The sequence below is a fragment of the Sciurus carolinensis genome, chromosome 8 (assembly GCF_902686445.1).
Source record: "Sciurus carolinensis chromosome 8, mSciCar1.2, whole genome shotgun sequence".
Classification (NCBI taxonomy): Eukaryota; Metazoa; Chordata; class Mammalia; order Rodentia; family Sciuridae; genus Sciurus; species Sciurus carolinensis.
This window is the reverse complement of record NC_062220.1, coordinates 17,991,836-18,015,341: the sequence shown is the minus strand read 5'-3', so window position 1 is coordinate 18,015,341 and position 23,506 is coordinate 17,991,836.

Sequence of the window (23,506 nt, the reverse complement as noted above, 5' to 3'; positions counted from 1 at the left end):
TATTAACTATAGACAATATTGTAAGCATCATAATTCTTTTGCCCGAAAAATTGCTGAAACACCTACCTCAAGAAAGTCATTTGGAGAAAGGAAATAGTCTCAAAACTACTCCACAAGCTGGATTCAGTGGTGTACACCTGTGATCCTAGAGGCTCAGCTTGGGATGCTGAAACAGGAGGATCACAAGTTCAAAGCCAGCCTCAGCAACTTAGCAAAGCCCTAATCAATTTAGCAAGACCCTGTCTCAATATAAAATATAAAAGGACTGGGGATGTGGCTCAGTGACTTGGGTTCAATTTTTAGTACTAAAAATTAATTAATTAGTTAATTACTTAATTTGGAGTTGAAATATATTGTTTCAGGTGGAAATTATTTCTAAGGTTGCAGCATAATGCACATTGATTTTCCTTCCATATTTGTTCCTTTAACCTATCTTCTTTTACATCATGGAATTTTATTTATTATAACAATTAATGTTAATACTTAGTAGAGTATTTCCCTCTTAATTATTGTTCAAATTTTTGTTGATTGTTTTTATTCCTTTAAAATGCTTGGATCTAAATTTTATCATTAGAATGTGACATTTTTCTATTTGGAATTTCTAATTTTATCACATACAATCAAATCATCATTTGTATCCCAGACAATTTTTGATTGGTTGTTTTATCAATAAATTCTACAGGTTTTGGCTAAGTTAATTCCTAGTCATTTTTTAAATTTTTAGTATTATATATGTTATCTGTTGTCCATTACATTTTCTGTATTGATTCTTCAGAAATACACTCAAGAGAAAAACAACTGGCCAACATGGACGAAACTACAAAATACCTTGTTGAGTGGTTTCTCCCTGAGCAAACTAGTGGTAAACTCACCAGTCCTGACCAGAATGTCCGCTGGCCTGCACTGTGACAATGCTGGATGCCTCCAGGCTGGGGTGCCTCTGCGGAACGTGCCAGACAGAGGCAATTTAATAGACTGGTGGTTTTGATTTCAAATAGTTCATAATTGGTTCATCACCAGAAGATCCATCAAGGTTCAGGACTGCCTGAGGCTGATGGAGTCTCCAACTGCCAAGGCCTCAGTGTCACTCAGACAGCTCACCCTGGGTTTTATACCCTAGTGTGGTGGGAGGCGCTGATATAAAGCATCAAAGGACACCATGTTTGTTGGGGGCACTGAAACAGGCCAGGGACTTTTAGTCATTCCCCACTTACCTCAGGATGTTGCATTCCCAGCACAGTTGACAGCTTTTCTTAAAAACTGCAAGTGAGAAAAGGGGGAAAATTGGGTCAGTCCAAGAAGACTCAGAGAATGTCCTGAGAGAGAAGGTCAGGACAACCTTCAATCACCTTTTAAGAGGAAAATAATCCTTTCTCAGTCCAAGCTGTAAGTCAACAAATGGTGCTGGGACAACTGGATATCCATATGTAGAAGAATGATGATGGATTCCTATATCCACACAAAAGTCAAATCAGAATGAATAAAAGATCTAGGAATTTGCCCAGAAACTTCATAACTTCTAGGAGGAAACATAAGCTCAACATCTTACATACTGGTGTAGGCACTAATTTCCTTAACAAGACTCCTGAAACTCAAGAAATAAAATCAAGAATCAATAAGTGGAACAGCATCACATTTAAAAGCTTCTACACAGCAAAGAAAACAAAAACATGAAGAGAAAACCTACAGAATGAGAGAGAACCTTGCCAGCTACTCCTCTGACAGGTGATTCATATTCAGAATGTACAAAAAGCAAAACCAAAAAGACAAATAACCCAATCAATAAATGGGCAAAAGAACTAAGCAGATATTTCTCAAGAGAAGAAATACAAATAGCCAATAAATACATGAAAAAATGGTCATCATCGCTAGCAATCAAGGAAATGCAAATAAAAACCACATGTAGGTTTCATCTGACTCTAGTTACAATGACAATTATCAAGAATGAAAATAACGATAAATTTTGGCAAGGATGTGGGAGAAAAAATACACTCAACCATTATTTGTGGGACTAAAAATCAGTGCAAGCACTTCGTGAAACAGTATGGAGAGTCCACAAAAGACTAGGGATGAAACCACCATAATACTCAGCTGTATCACTTCTAGGTATTTACATAAAAGAACTAAAAACTCAGCAAACTATAGCGGTACAGCCACATCAGTTGTTTACAGCAGCACAATTCACAATAGCTAAGTTATGAAACCAATTCAGGTGCCCTTTAACAGATGAATGGATTTTAAAAACGTGGTGTATATATACAATGGAATATTATCAGTCATAAAAAATGAAATTATACCATTTGCTAGTAAATAGGTAAAACTGGAGAACATTGTTCTGAGTAAAAAAAAAAAAAAAAACTGACTCAGAAATTCAAGGGTTGGATATTTTCTCATATGCACAAGCTGGAATAAAATTAGGGGAAAGAAGAGGGGAGTCCATGAAAATAGAAGAGAGATCAGTGGAGTAGAGGAAGGAGATATAGGGGCAGAGAGGAGAGATAAGGAGGGAGGAGCAGCTGAATGAAATTAACCAAATTATGCTATGTACATATATGAATATACCCTGAATTTCACCCTTTTTCTGTATCTATAATGCATTATTTTTGCTAATTTTTTGGGGGGGTGCTGGGGATTGAACCCAGGGCCTTATGCTTACAAGGCAAGCACTCTACTGACTGAGCTATCACCCCAGCCCCTACAATGCATTATTTTTAAAAGCTACAATTTATAAATAAATAGATGAAAGATCAGCAGAGTAGAGCAAAGGGAACAGGAGAAGGGAAGAGAAGAAGGAAAAGGAAGGAACTGGGGAGTGAACTGAAGCAAATTATATTCCGTGCTTGCATAATTATGTCAAAATGAACCCCAATATTATGCATAACTATAATTCACTATTAAAATTTAAAAAATAAATAAATAGGAGGAAGACCAGTAGAGTCAAGGAAGGGGAAAGGGTGAGGCAGGAAGGAGGGAAAGTGGAAGGACTGAGGAATGAAATGGAGCAAATTATATTCCATGTGGGTATGACTATGTCAAAACAAATCTCACTATTAACTATAATGCTCTAATAAAAAAGACTCATACCTTTGGTTACCTCAATTACTCCATGTTTTCAAATATCTTTGGGTCTAATGCATACAGAGGTATACCTGGTTTCTGAATTCTGGAATCCTAAGAGGCTCCTTGTACGTAGTGTTGAATTTCTGCATCACAATTCTGTGTAAATAAGTTCCACTTCCTGCAAGATAGTCCTGGCAGGAAGTCTATTCTCATGGACTTCTTAATCATAATCTTCTTTTCAATTTCCTATATAAAGTTGATCAATTTAAGCTTCCTGTTTCTATCTGGATCAATTTCAGCAAACGATATTTTCTTAGGAAAGTATCCATTTCCACTAGGTTTTCTTTACTGTTGCAAGAGATTTGCACATAACGTTTTTCTGTGCATCAAATCCACAACTTCTATGCTTATGACTATCTCTCCTTTCTTTTTACTAATGGTCAATATTTTTGTGTCACTTTTGTTCATCAGGTTTGTTGGGATTGTAACAGAGAAGGGTCCTGTCACCAGTGAAGCAACACTAGAGATCTGTGAGGATTAGAGTTTTTCCCCATAGCCAAAGGTATCAATGAAAAACCAGGCAGACTACAGGTTTTCCAGGGTGAACAAGAATTCCCTACATTGTCAAGTTGCTATTCACATGACCCCACCCAGAAATAAGCTCTTAGGTGTCTTCTTTTCTTATTGCTACCTGAGGGAAATAAGACAGTGACAAGCAGGATATAGCCTATCAAATATGGAATGGAAATAATAATAAAATAAGAATTTCAATGCCTAGAAAGGTAAACCGAGACCTTTCAAAAATACAAAAAAAGTCATCATTTTTCCTTGAGTAAGATAATTCATGCTCACATACATTCTTGAAAAATTAAGGAAAATGAAATTAACATGAATGACATTGGGTTCGGCAGATCAGGTGTGTCTGTAAATTCGAGTCTGGACCTAAAGTCCCAAGCACTGAAAATTGACATGCTCAAGAGCCTCAGCCCAGATGCTTCCCTGCCTGATCCCTGTGATTCCCTCATAGAAAAGTGCTAGGAGGAGGAACTGATCCCCAGACTCCTTCAGGTTTCACAGGTGTCTTTCTAAATCTCTGTCAATATCTGGACTCAGGATCCATGAATAAAGAGGAAAAAGAAAAAGGAGAGGAGGAGGGAAAGAGAGAGGAGGAGCAAGAGAGGAGAAGGAGACCACTAGAGATGGTAAAACTGTTCAAGATGGCATGAGAAGAGGCAGACCAGCATTAAATACAGAAAAAATGAAAAACAGAAGCACGACAAGTGTGACTTGTTGCAAACTAATTTTAAGAAAAAAAAAAAGATATTTTAGCAAAATAAATGTTTATAGAACAAACTCAAAACAAAGCAAAAGCCAAAAGAATATTAATATCATAAAGGGTTTGTATACTGAGATATAGATATCTATCAAGGAAGAAATCACAAATAAACGGTTTCTGAGGACACAGTTAACCAAAAGTAAATGAATAATTCTAATAAAAGTAAACCATAAAAAAGGATGGCAATCTTTATTGGTTTATCTTCAGGGAGCATCACATTTTTAATTAAAACTTAATATAAGATGGTATAAAACACTTTTCAGAAAAATTCCATTTGCAAATATATGTGCTTGCATTCTAATTAAAATATTAGCAGAAATAATCTAGTGTAAATCAAAATTATATGCCACAACCTCCAGGTAATTCATACACCAGGAACAATAGAATAATTTTTAAAATATCCATCTAAAATATATCAATAGAAGAGTAATTTAATAGATTTAGAAGTCTTAATGTTTTTATAAAAATGAATTCCTAGTTGGGTCAGTTATTGCTTCATATATATTCTACCTACATTAGTTGGTAGATATGTGAATATATATTTTTGGTGAATATAATTATTTTCTGATTGTTCTTTGTACCAATGTAGAACAGCCTTCTTTGTTACTTAAGATATTTGCTGACAATCTTCATTTTGTCAAAGATTAATATTACAACTTCAGATTTCTTCTAGTTTATATTTTCCTGGTAAATCTTTCCTTATCCTTCTATTATCAATGTGTGTGCATGTGCATGTGTGTGTGCACGTGCATGTATGTATATTCGTGTCTCATAGAAAACATTTTGTTAGGGTTTGCATTTGTTTAACCAGTTCTTAATCCATTGATTACTGAGAAAATCCAATTATACTCACTATACTTACTAATATATAAAATGTCTTATTTCTTATGTCTTTCAATGACTTTATTTTCTTATTTTCCAATGACAAAGTAAGATTTTCTTTCACTGTGTTATGTATTACACAATCATTACATCTGTTGTGGACTTATTTTGATTCCCCAAACTCATCCAATTAAGTTCTAACCTCCAAAGTAATGACTATATTTGGCAGTAGGGTCTTTAAAAGAAAATCAAGGTTAAATGCAATCATAAGGGGGGCAGTCCTAATTGATAGAACTGATGTCCACACACAAACCCCGAGAAAAGGCCTTCAGAAGACCCAGTATGCAGCAAGAAGACAGTAAGTCAAGAAGAACCCTCAGCAGAACTTGATCCTGCTGGCAAGCTGATCTCTGATTTCCAGACTCCAGCACTATGAGAAAATTAATTTCTGTTGATCAAGCAGGCCACCCCTGGGTTTTGTTTTAGCAGCTGAAGCTAACTAATACAATATCTTCCTTCTACTCTTCTACAAGCATACACTCCACTCATGAGGAACAAGCTGGGATAAAATGTACATAAATAATTTATGATTTCCCTAGTATTCCCTAATTCTCAAGCAGAGTGGCCATTATTAAGCCTTCTCTCAGGTTCTAGTGTAGTGTTTCTGAAATAGTACCTGATGTTTTTCTGACATTTCTACTGTTTAATGTGATCTCGAGCTTCTATATTTTCCCTATAATCTATGTTATTATGCCAGGCTGACTAAAGTGGTGTGTGTGTGTGTGTGTGTGTGTCTGTCTGTCTGTGTGTGTGTGTCTGTCTGTGTGTGTCTGTGTGGCTGGGGCCAGATAAGAGCACCCCATCACAAAAGATGTTCTTTCTCCTTGGCTAGGAGCCAGGCTTAAGGAATAAGCCAAGAAACCCTTCAGTACACATGACTTCTACAGTAAACTCAGGTTATTAAGACATAACAGATCTGGGTTTCTGAAAACTCAAAATCAAAATGTTTTTCTACGTTACTTGTGAGAGTACAAAAATCTGTCTTTGTGTTGAAGCAAAATATTCATCTTTGCCACCTTTACCCAGAAGTTCAGAAAATCAGATGTTGGTAATGCCTAGCTCTGTCTCAGGACCCGTATATTTCAATGAGTTCCCCAATTCAGTTTGGTCCCCAGACACTGCCAGATAATACATGAGTCCTTACTCTCTCAACCGAAAAGGAGAAGAGGGCAAACCCAAGGAGCCTTATACTTGCTTCCGTCTCATTCAAGGAGTGTCAAGTATGTGAATATGAAGCCTCAGAGGCTTTTCTACATAGCATACTACTATACATAGTCATTTTTGAGTATTGTTAGGTGAAGGTATTCTGTCTCAAAAATACTAATTGGAGAGTCAAGCTGTTTGCATACAAAATGCTCTGAATAATTGATTAGTATTTCTCCATAAAACCATAATTGCAATCTGTCTTAAAATCAATCTTAGGATGAGATTACCTTTGTGTTTAGCAGTTTTTATTTTGGGCCAAACAATTATCTTCATGCTATAATTATCATTCCATCATCACACAATGCTCTTTCTTGAAAATGGACAGTTGAATGCAAACAGGTTATGAAATACCAAATAACAAAGATTTTAAAAGCATTTTCCTTCTTTTTCTTGAGGAGAATGTTTGTAATCATCACTGTGATTTTTGAGAATATGTTATTTGTAGATTTGAACAAGAAACTTAAGAAAACATTAGAAGTGTTCTATTTACTTTCAGTCCTACTAGATGATTTATACATCCCTGATAAAGAAAGAATTCTTGAGAAATGTCTTGAGATTGGCTCATAGCCTATAACTGTTACAGATTTTGATGTCTGACTCATTAAAACTAAATTTACTTCACTGGGCAATTTTTTTTTAATTCAGTATTTACCTTCACACTAGATGGAATTCTGCAGTTAAGGAATTCAGCAATAGTGCTAAATGGTTCCAGATTTCCTTTTAGTAGATATCAGCTCACAGGTGCAGTCTATATACTCTTTTGCCACCTTTATACCATCTAAATCCAGGCTCCAGGAGGATGGAGAGCTTCTAAGAGGAAGAGAGAGTGGCACCAAGATTGGCCTTCATTCTCTTCCTTTTTTCCAAGGATTGCAAAGTTGTAAACCCAGGACAGGACCTAGAATGGGAAAATGACGTTAGCAGTTGTATGAAAGCATGTGATACTTGTGCTTTGTACAGTGTTATAGAAACTTTGGGAATCATTTAAGAAATCATTCCAGTTGGATAATGAAAGCACATTTAAGGCCAAGAGATTTTCCTTTTGTGTTGTTTTAATCATAGTCTTGAGTTGTGTAGGGTTAAACACAGCAAGGAAAGGATGCTAGATTTGGAGTTCAAGCTGCTTATAGTTGGCTGTAGGCTAGAGTACATTTAATTTGTCCATCACCATCCAAGTTTCCCAGAACTTAACTGAATAATGTTAAACAGTAGGCATGTCATGCAAGTCTGTTTCAGGAAATCAAACTTGGGATACAAGAAGGTGAACAAACAATAAATGGGCTTCTTCTAAGCCTTCCCAGGAATATATGTGAGATGAGCACAACTTGAGAGTCTCTTTACCAGTAATAATAGCTTCTCCTGTTTCTGCACTGACTCAAGGCAAAGAGTTGACATGGTTGAATCCCCATATCAAATTGGATAGTGACTGTTGGATTAGAAAGGAAGTTTCACCAAATTGCATGATTCCAAGGATACAAATAATTATTGAATTTTTGACTAATCAGTTACCCATGACAGCCTAGGGCTTTCTGGAAAACTCATATATTACTCCTTATTATCTAACCTATTAGAAATATCAATTTTGGAACTTCTAAATTGTTATCAATTCAGGAAAGAAAAGAGATTGGCTGGCTTCCTAGTCACCCATCATGGGGAAGAAATACAAAGTTGCTTAGAGGAAACTTTATTCAGTAAAATGATAAACAGAGTCACCATCTCATGTGGAATGCAGAAATTTCTTGGATATAATTTGCTTCATTTAAACAACGAAATTAACTCTTGGTATGAATGAGTTGATGTTATACATTATTAGTATTTGTGTATATTTGAGCATCAAATTGGAGTAACAATCAGTTCTATAATTGCCCTTCAAATAACATATTTTCCTGAGCAACAAAATAAACCAATTATTACTTTAAATTAAATATTTTTCAAAATTTAATTTTCTTATTCTTTATTATCAGAAATTTTATATATTAGCAAGATTCAATTTAAATGCCAGTATTGAGATTTTTTTCCCAGTGTTTGGTGATTTCAATTCACTAGTTTGAACATTCTATAGTAAATATATTTAAGTTGTATTTAGGCAGCACCTTGAACTTACCTTAAAAGAAAGGTAGCTCAGAGCTCAAATTGTTATTGCTTTTCATACTACCTTCTTTTAAGGTAAAAGACCTTAAACTAATTTCACCATGCTACTACAGCTAATGCTTTAGATCTAATAATACATTAAAACAAACAAAAAAGATCAAATTGAAGTTGATGGAATAAGATTACAAGGGTAAAAGTAAAGAGGAAAACTGTTTCACATAAATTTGGGGGCTATTTCTAAATTGATTCAGGCTAATTTTCTGCAAAGAGTACATACCTTTTTTTTTTTTTTTTTTGAAATTGTGGAGTTTTGCTGGAGATAATCACTCACTCTAAGGGAAAGGTATCATCTTCTGATAGGTTGGAACTCTCTGAGAAAAAGGAAAGGCATCTAGACAAGCTAGAATGCACATCATAGCTTCCTGAATGACAGAACACTAAAATTCATTCCCTGCGTGCACATGGAGGGTCCCACATTGGGCCAAGACAGCATGGGAACACAAGGAAATGACCAGCACTGGGAAGAAGCTTAAAAGAGAAGGAATGGCATCCCATGTGTGCCTAGGAGTCACTCAAGCAGACCTCACTGCCTGAAGACCTGTGTGATCTTCTAATGGGGAAAGAGTCTAGACCAGAGAACAGATTCTATTCCAATGTGAGAGAACCAAGTGGATCAAGAAAGCCCTGTTAATGAAAGAGGAAATGACTTACCCCATGATGACAGAAACAAATCTCTTCCTCTCATATTCACCAGTGGGCACCACGGAGTTCTGCTATCCTTGCTGATGAATATTTCTGTACATCCTGAATCTAAAAGAAAGTGTTCTGAGCCTCTTTCCTGCACCCTTTTCTGTAATGTCCACAAACTCTCTCAACTGAACAGGTAGCAACCACCATCTGGGTACTTCAGATAATTACATCATAGTTCTTTTATTTGTCCAGTTATCCCTCATTCTTTCTATCCCTTCAAATGATGGAGATGCCACACCTTACCATTCACTTGTCAGGTACCTAACCAGGTGAAATTGGTAAGTACCCTGAAGAATCTGGCTAAATATATTTACACTTTTTAAAGAGGGTCCACTCTTTGCTCAAACTATCTCCATACAATTTCCTTCCCTGCCTTATATGTATTTCTACCCAATCTTTCTCCAAGCCTGGTCAATCTAGTATTTGACATGTAAGAAGGTCATTTTCATTTTCATTAAATTTCTCAATAACCAATGTAAACATACATTCATTGCTATAAAGCAGATATCAGCAACTTCTTGTAAGGTTAAACATGTGCTTTCCAAATGACACAGCCCAGGGTGACCAACTGTCCCTGTTCACCCAGGACTAGTCCTGCTTTAGCACTGAAAGTTCCCGTACCCTAAGAAGTACTCAATCTTAGGCAAAAAAAATAATAATAATAATAATAAGTTTAAATTTATATTTAATCTTACCATTCCCACTCCTGACCTTATGCTTGGTCAGTATGATTTAACAGCAGTTATTCACTGCTGTTATTATTAAAGTATTACTTCCTATAAGAATATTTAAAGGATAAAGTGAGGCTGCTCATAAAAACAGGGAGAATCAGATGTGGAATGTGGATATATCAATATTGATGTCATAGCTATCTGCATTGACAGGATACAAGTGGGAGACCTCACATTGTGAATGCTCACAATCAACAAGTCTACGTATGCATTTGGGATCTATCTGCACCTGAAGAGAGTGAGGGCCATGACCACAGTAAGAGTTCACATGGATATTAGGGAAATGTCCATATGCATGTTTCTTTGCTGCCATTGTGGTAACTGCTGCTCATCTGACTTTACACCAACCTTTCTATTTCTCCCCACTAAAATAGAAAGCAGCAGATGGGGCTTTCCATATTCACTGCCCTCAAGGTGTCTCAAGCAGAAAAACTAGTGCTCCTCCTTTATGAGTCCAAGGAAAAGGGATGTGAGTAGCGAGAGTGGAACACCCATGGTACTCTGAAAGACGGAGGGGCTCGCAGAGCAGAAAAGCCTTGGCCTAGATTCTCAGAACACAGCAAAGGCAATTGAAGGGCAGATCTGCCCTGCATCTAACAAAAACCTGAGAGGTAAAGCAGAAATATCTTCAGCTACAACCATCCTTAGATTGCCCCCCAATAGTACGATGGAGACACGGCAAAGGGGAGTCTGTCGATGTTCCTCAGACTCAGAACCATGAATCAGAATCAAAGGAAGTTTAGATTTCTTTATAGAGTACAATGTATGACCGATCTGAATTGAAATAGGAAGTCAGACAGATTGGGTTGGTTTCTGTTTATCTGGAATTATCAAGAAAAGCAATCAGATGAAGATCCAGAGAAATGTACATTACAACTCCCAAAGGAGCTCCCATAATAAGGGAAATGCCCCCCCACACACACACACACAGTTAAGGGCTAGAAGAACTTCCTTTGCTCTAATGAATGACTTCACCCCAGACACAGACAGCTAGGGAGAAGTAGAGGTGAAAACCAGGAAGAGTGTCTTTCAGACATGACAAGAGCCCAGGCCACTCTGCCAATGGTGGGGTCCAGGAGGAAATCATGAGAAATAGAGGTCCAGCTGGACAGGGATCTTCCAGGTGAGAAGAGAGGTCTGTGAAGGGTTCCATGGAGGATTCAGCTTGTGGACAGCCACTTCCTAGAACCAGCCTAGGACAGTCCATGTCAGGCAAAGAGTTGGCAGGAGTTCATCACTGATACTGTTGGACAATTAGAGGTCCAAGCTGGACCAAACCCTCTCAGCACCGCCTCATTGCCCCTTCCCTGCTCAGGGACTAAGGAAGAGCAAAAGAACATCCTGCTCACTCCAAGTCCTGAGTCCACTGGCACCAGTGACAGCAGAGGAGGTGGTGGCATTTAAGGGTGAAAGGTGCTTTTGGCTGAATGTGCATTAATTTAAAATGACTGGAAAGACCATGGAAGACTGCCAATGGAGTTGTTAAGGAGTGAGAAAGAGGAATTTGTTAGAGTAAGTTTAGAAAAAACAATGAGAAAAAAAGAAAAAGAAAACTTCCTATTATTGCCTCCATTCAATATCCTGGTTATACGCACAATATAGTTAGAAGTGGCGACTGATACCATGTGTGTAATATACCAATTTCAGATTCTCCAGTTACACAGAAATATTTAGGACTTACAAAGATAATCCAGAATAGGGCCTATCTATAATATTAGATAATGTATCTGGAGCACAAAATAAAGCATTTCGGGGAGGTTGGTTCCATGCAATTCGGAAAATTTTTTTAGATTTAGTATGTGATCCTCCCATCAAGTATTCAGTAAAGATCAAGTTTAGTGAGCTAAAAATGACATTAAATGGAACTCTTCAGACACTTTAGAGCGCTCAGGTAACTCCAATTCTTACCAACACAAGTAACGTCAGTGTGTCTGTTAAACATTAATGCGGTCCTAAGCCAGACCAATAGAAATATTGTGCAACTTCCTGGCAGGAAGTCAGCATTCCCCGACAGCCTGAACTGACCAACTCCTATCCGGAGAACTACATTTTAGGGAAAAGAGAAACAGGTTGATTCTCTTCAGAGGAAAGGGACTGGATGAGCAAAGCTTCTGGAAGTATGTATGGAATAGACAAGGGAAATCACAGTGGGGCTCTCAGCAAGACTCTGCCCTTTGTAGGATTGTCGGGTAGTAGGAAGTATGTGCCAGTCCTTTGATACTCCAAGGAGCAAGAACACAAACAGAGCTTAGCGAAGGCGCATGTAGGGTAAAACCAGCCTCCTTCCGAGCAGTGGTGGTGGTAGTGGGCGTGTGCTAAGCTTCTCAGGACTGGGGTTTCCCAGCAGAGGCTCCAGGGCCATCTGTCAGAGCTGCGCAGAGGCTTTCTGCACCAGGTGGAGAATCCAGGAAATGATCCCCAGGTTTCTCACCAGCTGCAATCTCTGTGTTTTTAATTGGGCCGTCTACATATGGTCTTGCTTTACCTTCTTTTTCCAGAAATATAAAAATAACTCCTTTCGACAAATAAAAAGATGGAATTTTTCCTATGTTAAAACAAGAAGGAAAGCTAAAACGGTGATCCTTGAGGTTATCCAATCTGTAATGTTATTGTTCCTGTGGTTGTTTGGACTTCTCCACAGATTTTTTTTTTTCTTTGTCCTTTTTTAAAATGGAGGAGGAGGAGAAAATTGATCTGGAAATTTTCAAGCTTCTATAATTACAACCACAGAAATCACATTTTGGTACATCACAGAATAGTGTCATTATTTTCTTTGAATCTGAGTATTTTGAGCAGAATTAGTACAATGGCATGTTAGCATGTTTTGATTTTTAGAGATTTTATATTTACTTCTGTTTATAGGCATCTGCTACTAAGGACAAGACCAGGCTACTTTCAAAGCCTTGAATTTAGGATTCCTCAGTGCAGCATCGTTGGTTGAAAAAATTTCATCTCAGCTTTATAAATGTATGTTTTCTCTTTTTAATATGTAAAAGTCTACAGATGTCTCAAAACATTTCATTCATGCCTAAATGGCAGCAATTTTTTTTCTTCCTGTTGGCAAATATCCTGCTCTCTGGGATTTGTACAAAACTAATGCCAAACTTACTCAGTGTGGTTAGCTTGTGTTTGTGCAACAAGCTTATCATTCACAATGAACACATGGCTTTTAGGCACAGAAATTAATCAGTGCTGGAGAGACACACTCCTGGCTTCGATTCCAGGCCACATGCTGGCATAAGCTTGCTTTGGGATCTATTATACAAAGCAGGATCCACAGATACAGGACACAGAATCCATAGTTCTCTGTCAGTCTCAAACTTTGCATAAAATGTCTAACAGTTTTGGGGGAAAATAGTGAAAAATATGGATAGATAGTTAAAATGGGATTAGTACTATCTCTTTGGCACAGGGCTTATATGAGAATCAAATAGAATATTATATGTGAAAACACTTTAATAATATATGCCCTTCCTTATTTAAAAAAGGACTTGAAGTGGTTTATAGTGCCACACAAATATGGCAAGATAATATACATTTGAAACAGATGTGAAAGAAGAAAGCATAGAGACATGTACGGTGGCCAGGAATAAGGCCATGTCCTGTGCCCTTATTATTGGCTTTCAATAAAATTGGATTTAATCATTTTCTTAATTGACACATAACAAGGGCATCAAATCAGTTCCTATCATTATACACAATATCCATTCGATTGAGTTCCTTAAGACACACACAGTCATTCCCTAGATATGTCTGTAGGAATTTTGTTCTATTAGTAAATTGAGTTTTCCAATGGTGTCTTCTTGTGATGCGTTCTAGGACATTCTGAAAAGGATAATTTTGGAATTCTGCTGGTTAGTTTTCATCCAGACTAGAAGGTGCAGAAGAAATGAATTGGCTACTGTCGTAAATACTTTGTAAATTGCAGAGCAGTTTATAAATGCAAGGTGCTATAATTTTCATTATCATCGAGGCTTCGGAAGCCAGGTGGTGAATATGAGACTTAATGTAATAACCAATAGGATTGTGAAAATACTGAAATGCTCTAGGAAATGCTATTTTTCTTTTGTTTCTCTTTTGCTTGGGAACAACTTTTCATCCCAAATAGGTATGACTTGTCCATAGTTGTATCTAATTACTGATTTACAAATGACTTCCAAAATAATGACTCAAAACATCTGGATTGCTTACCTATAATGGAAAAGCAGATTCTCATGGTAAAAAGTAATTAATTCATGCGACAAAAACAGCAAATAGAAAATCTAAAAGACTGGATATTCTAAAATGTTATCTGCATATTTTAATCTGGTTATATTGAAATTGTGAAAACATCAGTAATTCAAACTAAATGAGATATTGGACTTTTGATATGTAAAAACCTGCCTATGCCACCAGAGTTCTTGGTTACAATTTTTTTCTCAAGATTTTTGCTGCATTGAGGATTTTGCAAGATTTATCTTTGCAACTGAAGTATCTTACCTCTATAAAGATACAATCTATTTACTATTACATTTACTAGGAGCAGAAGTGAAAGGTTTTGTTTGTTTTCCTACTTCTAGTTCAGTTTTTTTTTTTAATTTAAAATGATTTGAAAAAAATAAAATGATTTTCATGGTTACAGAACAGAAAAATAAGAAAGAAATGTTTCTTATTTATGCAATATGTTTCAACCTCTACTATGAACCAGACAATAGATACAAAACATATATCCTTGTCATGGAAAGTAATAGTGACAGTGCAAATATTTCAGGCTATTTCTCAGCCAACTACTTTCTAAGTTCTTTACATACATTACCAAACTATATCATCTTGGCAAAACTGCAAAACAATCATTACTATCATTTCCGTTCAGCAGATGAAAATTTAATGCACAAAGAGGTTAAATCATTTACCCAAGGTCACAGAGCTAGCTGCAAAACTAATAATGCAGGTATATATTATCAGTGAAACTGAAACTTTTAACTATAGCCATATAGAGGTTTGTAGCTTCCTGGTAGAATCTCAGAAACAAATAGAGGGCACAGAGCATCAAGTGGTATATCATGAAGAAAAACAGGGTGTTGTGGTATTTTTGAGACAGGACAGCAATGCCAATATTCCAGGACCATGTAAAGACTTTCTGGAGGGGATTTATGTGCAAGGTTTAGTCTGGTGAAGGAGCAGAGAGAAAAGAGGAACAGTGTTCCAGAGAGAGCAGAGAGATATTTCTTCCCTGTGTATGGGCTAGAACAAATTCAGCAAAATACAGAACAGAAAGTGGTCATGTGTGAAAGAAAGAAGCTAAACACTCCTCTGTCTATAAAGAAATTTAATGCATCATAGACATGATCTTTGGAAACAAAACACAAGTCCATTAGAGAGAAAATACGATGACATCTGATTACACTGATATCTGGAGGTATAAATTATATTTAATTGTTGTCTCCTTTATGATGTATAGTACACATTTCCTCATTCTCTACGGAGCTTGAAGTGCCTTCAAGGACTTTCTCACCTCCATCAGCTTATCCTTCGGCTTTATTTAGTAGTCTTATCCACTGACACTTGAAATATTGTTCTAATTAAAGTGTTGGCACTTTAGGGGTGCTGTGAAATTTCTCCTGGAAAAATGCCCTCTTGTCTTTCTCATCATGAAACCAGGAAAAAGGTTTAGGGACTCATCCAGTTTCGAGTCTTTTGAAAGCCTCTAGCAATTCATACCATAATCTTCCCTTTGAATGACTGGCAGATCTGAGGTCAGAGATCACCACGCTAGACCTAAAGGTTAGCTTTTCGGCATTTTTATGCTTTGCAAAATTTCCATAAGAAGATAAATGCTGAAGGATCAGTAAGCTAAACAGCTTGGACACCCACTGCTGCCTCACAGGCGTGGGAAATGCCGCCATCTGACTCATGATTAGAGATGTAAAATTGTCATCTAGCTCAGGATCAGAGCTTGACATTAAAAGTATTTATAACGTGTGTGAGCACAAACTGTGGGCTTGGAAAATCATCTCTGGAAAACTGGAATTCTTAAAAGAATTCCAACAGGCTCAAAGGGTTCTGGGTGAAATATGTAAATATGGAGAAAATTGTGCCTCTGCTGCTATGTCTTCCAATTATTTAGGTACAGAAATAGCTGTCCTTTTTAGTCAAGAGTAGATGATGCCTGGTATTCTATTTACATAGCGAAATAATCCTATAATTTCATCTCCTTGGATTTTACACTGTTAAAATGCCATTCTTATTTTTTCTCTAATCAATTTTCTAACTGGTGTTTTGGCATATACCAAGAATTCAATTATTCATTTAAGAAATATTTATTATTTGTCTCCCATAAAAGAGGCGAGCTGCTAAAGAATCTATACAATTTTTTTAAAATGTACTTCATGTAAACTGAAGACCCTGAAATAGGACAGATATTACTGTACTCAAAAACCTGAAAGCAAATCCACATCATTGGTGTTTCATTAATTTTCTAAAGATTGATGTGAAATAAACTTGATGAACAGTCAGAGCCAGATTCTGACAGCTGGATGTCTCTGTGGCTCCATCCTCCATGCATCTTACTAATGAGATAAAATACAACCTGATAATGAAGTTAGAAACCTTCATAGACATTTTAAAGCTAAAAAAGTGAGAAATTTCATTAAAATTCGAGTTGTTTTATATATACTTTTTTCATTCAATTATATTTCAGACATTGACACATATTTAGAAATAATTTATGTGGTTTTGAAAGAAACACAGTTAAGTTTGCAGTGTAATATACTGGGTGAGATGGCTTTTCCTGTCATGGTGATTTGGGTCAATTTTCACCAGGTTTTTCATTTCAGTATTTGCAGAATGATAATGGTGGCTAATTTGTTTTTTTTCCTTTTTAGCAGTAGAAACTTATTTGGTCAAATAAGATTTGTTTAATAAAGTGATTACTACTTCTATCATTTCATAAAACAAAGGAAAACTTGACAAAAAATATTAGGAAGGATGATTTAGAATCTCTAAATCAAAAACATTGAATTTTATGGAAAACTAGTTAAATATCCTCATTTTTCTTTCTCATTTCCTTGAAACCTTTGATATTTCCTCAATTGACCAGGGGCTCAGAAATTAGTAGCCATTACCATGTAAGACATACTATCAGAATCCAGGCATAAATTTATGAGTTATATATCCCAAATTCTGATATATAACTGCTGTTATCAACAGTTCATATAAAAATCTAGTAATGAGTCTATGAGTCAATTTCTGAAATAACCTGTCTTGATATGCTCTGAGATTTGGAAGGGGTCTGGTTCACCAGGCTTGGTGGAAGAGTTACAGGAAGCTGCAGGGGATACAAATTGAGAACTTAGCCTGAAAGAATATCACCCCACAAGAGGATACTCTAAGAAGATTGGAATCAAAACTAGTCAATGACTTTGAAATACATGGAATTCAGTGGGTGGCTGGAATCCTAGGGGATACTGAGGTTAATGAAGAGCTATGGCTGATGAGACACCAAGATCAAAATCAAGAAGTCCTGATGGATATACTCAAGGGGCCCATTATCTCCCTTTGCTGGAGATTTGTCCATAGTTTTCCCTATTTTTGTGTTTGGTTGCTGTATCCAGTCTTGTAGGACCTGTGCCACCCAGATCATGAATCTGACATTTCAGTTGCTCTCTGGACTTTGTATCTTTGGGCCCAAGTGAGAAATTATGACTCTTCAGACTTTTACAAAGTTGCATTAATTGACAAAATACTGTATTTCTATCCTTTCTCAAATTTCTTATACACAAAGCTCCCTTTCAGTAGAGAATGTGAGGTCTTGAACATCAATATGATCTGTGGTTGTTTTCTTCTGTCATTGAATGATTTCCTTCCTTTCAATTTTTTGTTCTCTCTCTAAAAAATTACATTGTTTGGAAATCCTCCCTTAAAGTAAATATCCTATTTTTTTCTTCCCTATATCCCTTCTGCCTTTCGTTCCATTCTATTACAGAGTTTCACATCAAAAATTCATAAACTTACACTAAATTATAAAACTCTGCCATAACATTTAAATTTTTCTAAAGTTCTTCTTTATTTTTCACGAATTCCTTGATGGGTTTTCTATTACGGTTCCCACTAACCATGACAACTGAACACTGAAATATGGCAGAGGGCCAAATTTAGATGTCCTTTCAAAGACAGCGTGAACAAATTTTTTTAATTTAATTTTTCATTTTACATTGTGTTCTTGTTTCATGGATCCAGTCTTTTGTTTGTTTTGTTTTGTTTCTGGGTGCTCATGGTAGCTGGGTACTATTAACTAAGTTAAACTGAGATTATTTATTTTCCCAGAATTCCCTTCGCTCTCTTGTCCTGGGCAAGAGTTGGTCTCAGTGTAGGGCATCAAATGCAACTGCAGCTCACATATATTTCCACTGATCTCCAGGCAGCTCTTGATAGCTGAGTCACAGCAACACCAGTTTCTACCAGATCTCCTGGGGGACTATATCTTCTCCACAGCCCCTTCCTCTCTCTGCTTCTTTGCCTCCATGAAGTGAGGAGATTTCCTCTGCCATGCCCTTCTGCCATGATGTTCTGCCTTGCTTCAGGCCCAAAGAAATGGAACCAGCAACCATGGACTGAAGCCTATGAAACCATGAGAAAAAGAAGTCTTTCCTCCTTTAAGTTTTCTTTATGTCAGGTATTTTGGTCATAGCAATGAAAAATTGCCTAGCATAAGAGCATTAAGAAATAATGTCTACACATGAAAAATAGGTTAGATTAATATAAATGTTGGGTAATAAAATGGTAGTAATAACCATAAAACATATGAAGGAAAGATTTGCACACATATACATGCATATGCAGCGAAAAAACATACAGTACAATTCAATAGTAACTAGTGTCTATAGGACATAATAAAAGATAAACATTTGATTTTTGGTATAATTTTGATTATAAAAGTATTATTTGGCTTGCATATGCTTTGAAGGTAGTACACACCAAAAAAAAAAAAAAAAAAAAAAAAAAAAAAAAAAAAAAAACTAATGAGGTAATAGTTTAGTAGTGTAAGAATGAAGAATGGAAATTAATGAGCTTAATTTAGTTACCAAAAAACCAATGGGAAAAAAATGGACTCATGTAGATGGCAGTCTAACCCTAAGAGAAATCAACAGGGAGAATAGATGGGATAAAAGAAGGAGCTTGCTGCTGCTGTGGCATTTAATAAAAATGAAAATCTTAGAAATCTATTTGAGTACGTCTAGGATGCTCTAGTCTCTTACTTTTGTAAGTCAGTATATTGCATTTTTAAAACAAATTAGTTGGAGCATATGTGTGTTACTTTGCTTCTTTTATTTCCCATTAACAATATCTCCATGGAAGCTGGTACTTTAATTAGAAGTTGTTGAAGCTATTCTCCTGGTAATGCCTGATTGCCATCGTGAGTACAGCAGCCCTGTTCTAACTGCAATGTTACCCTTGTTCCTCATGAACACAAAGACCTCCTGAGGCTGTCCAGTGCAAGAATATTTCTATAAATACTAGTAAAAACCAAGTAACAGAATTGGAAGTAGCTGACTGTGGAGAATAGGAATTGGGTTAACAGGAATGGAATAGGGGAATACTCTTTTTGTTAGAGCCATTAAAATTATATATTTTAAATTATTATTCACAAATAGTATTTTGGCAAAAAGTCAAAATATAATTAAAATGATAACAAAAGTTATAAAAAATATTTTTAAAAAAACATGCCAACTGACCACACCTAAAACAGTCATAGTATTGTACTTTAAACATTGTGGGAGAAATCCACTTTCCATGTAGATTCCTAGATCCAAGCAAGCTACTAATTAAGTGTGAGGAGAAAAAAGACACATAGACATATAGATATTTATGAAATTGAATCTTTTCATCAATCCTTTCTTAGAGAAATATTGAAAATGATGTTTATGAAATCAGAAAAGCCACAGAATTGAGGAATAATAAAGAAAAAACAATTCTAGAGAGAGGTGGAAGGACGTTTGAAACAGGCAGCTGTCAGAACAGTCCTCAAGATAAAACAGCTCAGACAGGACCAGGGAGACAGAGGCACATAATAGACAGTATTGACACAGTGTGGCCTGTTGATGCTCTGCATTGAGCACAGTGGAAGCACGCCCATAAATTTCCAGCCACAGTGCACAGGGTATATTCAAAGCCAGCCCTGCCCTGGAGAAGTTGGCCCCATTAGACACCATCTACATTATTGATCAGCTTTGGAAAGGTTGTCAGGAAAGTAAGAATTCATCTGACTGGCTGCCCGTGCTGCAAGTGAACAGAAGAGCGAGGTCTATCTCTATTTACTGGTATCAAATAATAATCTCTGTGAACTAGAAATAGCAGTTCATAAATATAATTTGGATAACTTGATTGGCTGTCAATTTACCAACTGCCTTCCTTCAACCAGTCCAAATGCAAACAGACTAAAGTTCTTATTTTGGGAAGAAAGAGGTGAGAACAAAGTAGCAACTGGTACAGAAATGGCCATCGACGTCAATCAGGGGAAGTGGGGAAAATGGGCAGGTACCCATGGACCCTGTGTTTTCTCAGCTAAACAGGTGAAACCACATGGACAAAATGTGAGCCAGAGAGATGGCGGGAGTCCCGGTGACTTTACAACAAACATATTTGGTAAAGTCGGTTTTGCCAGTCGGTAGACTAGGAATCTTCTCCTAGACATTTCAATGGAAACAAAATTGCCACCAGGGCAGGGGCAAATCTCAACAGAGACCAAGCAATGTCAACCTTCAGCTCTCTGAAGGCTGATCAGTCTCATCTTGCCCATAGCATTTTCCTAATAACCCTGTTATGGTTCAGATGTGAGGTGTCCCCCAGAACTCATGTGAGACAGTGCAGGAATATTAGGAGGAGGAATGATTGGGTGGTTAAAGCCTTAGTCCAATCAGTCAATTAATCCTCAGATAGGGACTATCCGAGTGGTAACTGAAGGTGTGTAGGGTATGGCTGGAGGAGGTTATTGGAGGTGTGCCTTTGGAGTATATATTTTGTATCTGGTGAGTGAAGCCTCTCTCTCTCTCTCTCTCTCTCTCTCTCTCTTTCTGCTTTCTGATCATCATGTGAGCTGCTTCCCTCCACCACACTCATCTGCCATAATGTTCTGCCTCACCTGGAGCCCTGAGTAATAGAGCCTGCTGCCTATGGATTGAGACCTCTGAGACCATGAGCCCCCAGATAAACTTTTCTTCCTCTGAACTTGTTCTTGTCAGGTCTTTTAGTCACAGCAGTGAAAGAGCTGACTAAAAGAAACCCCAATAATGCAACCCTGAATTTCAGTTGATTAAATGTTTTATTCTGCTCACTATGCCATGAAGAGGTTTATACATACAGGTGCATGCACACACATATGTGTAAAGATAGAGTTGACAAAATTGTATATATTTACTGTGATGTTTCCATATATGTATACATTATGAAATGGTTATATCAGTTAATTAGCATCATCTGGCATCATTTTTTGCTGAAAACCTGTAAGATCTACTCTGAACAATTTAAAAGTACATAATACATTATTATTCAGTATAGTCGCCATGCTATACAATAGGATCTCCCAAACTTACCCATCCTGCCTAACCAAAACTACTTTGTAATTTGAGCTATATCTCCCCATTCCGCAACTCCACTTGGACAATGTCAAACATTATATATTTGAATCCCATAGCTTGTGTTATGAGCAGGACTGCTTGTGTTCTTTCACATATATAGATCACACACACACACACACACACACACACACACACATACCTAGCCACATTAATGTTCCAAGCTGATGTGGGGAAGGATAACAAGAAACTAATAATAGATATTGCCTCAACAGGTGGAATTAAAGCATGAAGATAGGAACACATTTTTGTTCTGTTTGAATTTTAATTGTCAGTTATCTATAATACTTATTAAAATAAGCTTACAGATAAAAGGAAAAACAAAAGGGTATCACGATATGTCATTTAAATAAGTCACTGTAAAAGGGGTGCTGATGCAGGATGACCACAGACTACTACAAAAAGGAAGACCACAGAGGAGTAAAGTACAAAGAAGGGTTTCTCCTGTGAAGATGTGAAGAATAACGCTGTGAATTTACATGATCTACATATTTGGTATTTTTAAAAAACAGCATGTTGAGTTAACCTCATGGAAAAATACAGATTTCACAGACATACTAACATTAAGAAAAACAAAATTTTACTTGTATTTTTAAAAAAAGATTATTTTGTTTGGCACTTTTCTCTAATTCTACCACATTTATGTAGTAAGCATATTTTCAACCTCGTGTGATTATTTCTTATGCTCTTTTTCTGATCAAATTTCTTCCAATATTTCACTCATGACATTCACTTAATCACCCAGTCTTTAGTTGATCATTCTGTCTTAATTTCATTGACTAAAGAGAACTAAAAAGGAAAAAACAGACTCTCACCTTCCAACTCTTCAAAGTAGAAATCCTATTTGCATCTTCACCCATATTCTGTGCGTGTTCTGGCTAAATGCTTGAGCGTTTTTAAAGAATTCCTTGTCACAGTGGCTTCTGTTGCTGACCCTCACTAGCCTGCTCAAGAGCATCCTGCCGCAGCCAGTCTCTCTGTTATCTGCAGATAAGATATAAAAACAAAACTCTCTTGCCAAACTTTCTTTCCCCCTTTGCACTTTCTCCTGTGAATTCGTTCTTGACTTTGTTTATTGAGAGCAGTCAAACTTCCATCACATACTTAAGTAAATAATGGCATTCATTAAATAATTCAATATTTCTGTTCCCCTCAATATCTCTGAGTTGATAAATCTTGTCTGAAATGGCCACTGACAAATGACAGCCCTGAGTTCTACAATTGTAGCCAATACTGTGTGGACCCTGAAGTCTGATCCATACATTTTGAGGGACTCAACTCCCTTGACTCTCACATTGCCAATAATTCAATGCCTCAGCTGTGACACATCACATAGATTTCTTAGTTAAGTTTGTTTCTGATTATGATCTTATTTGTGCACAGCAGATTGTTTATTGCCCCAGATGGCAAAAGTAAGTAACCTGGATTTTGATTCTATAGTCTGACCATCTGGAGATCTCTTAACAGGTGGCAGACAGCAGGGGTTTATTCTCTGTCAGCTGACAGATGCCTGGGAATTTGGTTAATAAAAATGTATTGTCTGTCTGTGTTTATACCAATGATTCTACTAATTTTGACATTTGGAAATAATAGGGGTGAAAGTCATTAATATGTGTCCTTCCGTTCATAAAATGGAAATCTCCTCTGTTTTTGCTTTGTTTACACTAGTATGTATTTCTCTAATTTGAAAGATCAAAGCTTTATTTTTCCTCGGCAAAAATCAAGGTTAGATATTTAATGTTTTCTCATGGGTATGACAATTGTCAAAATCCACAAAAATCAAACTTTAATGTCCAAAACAATGTTAACTTACAATGGCCTTTTTAGGAAGTTTTGAT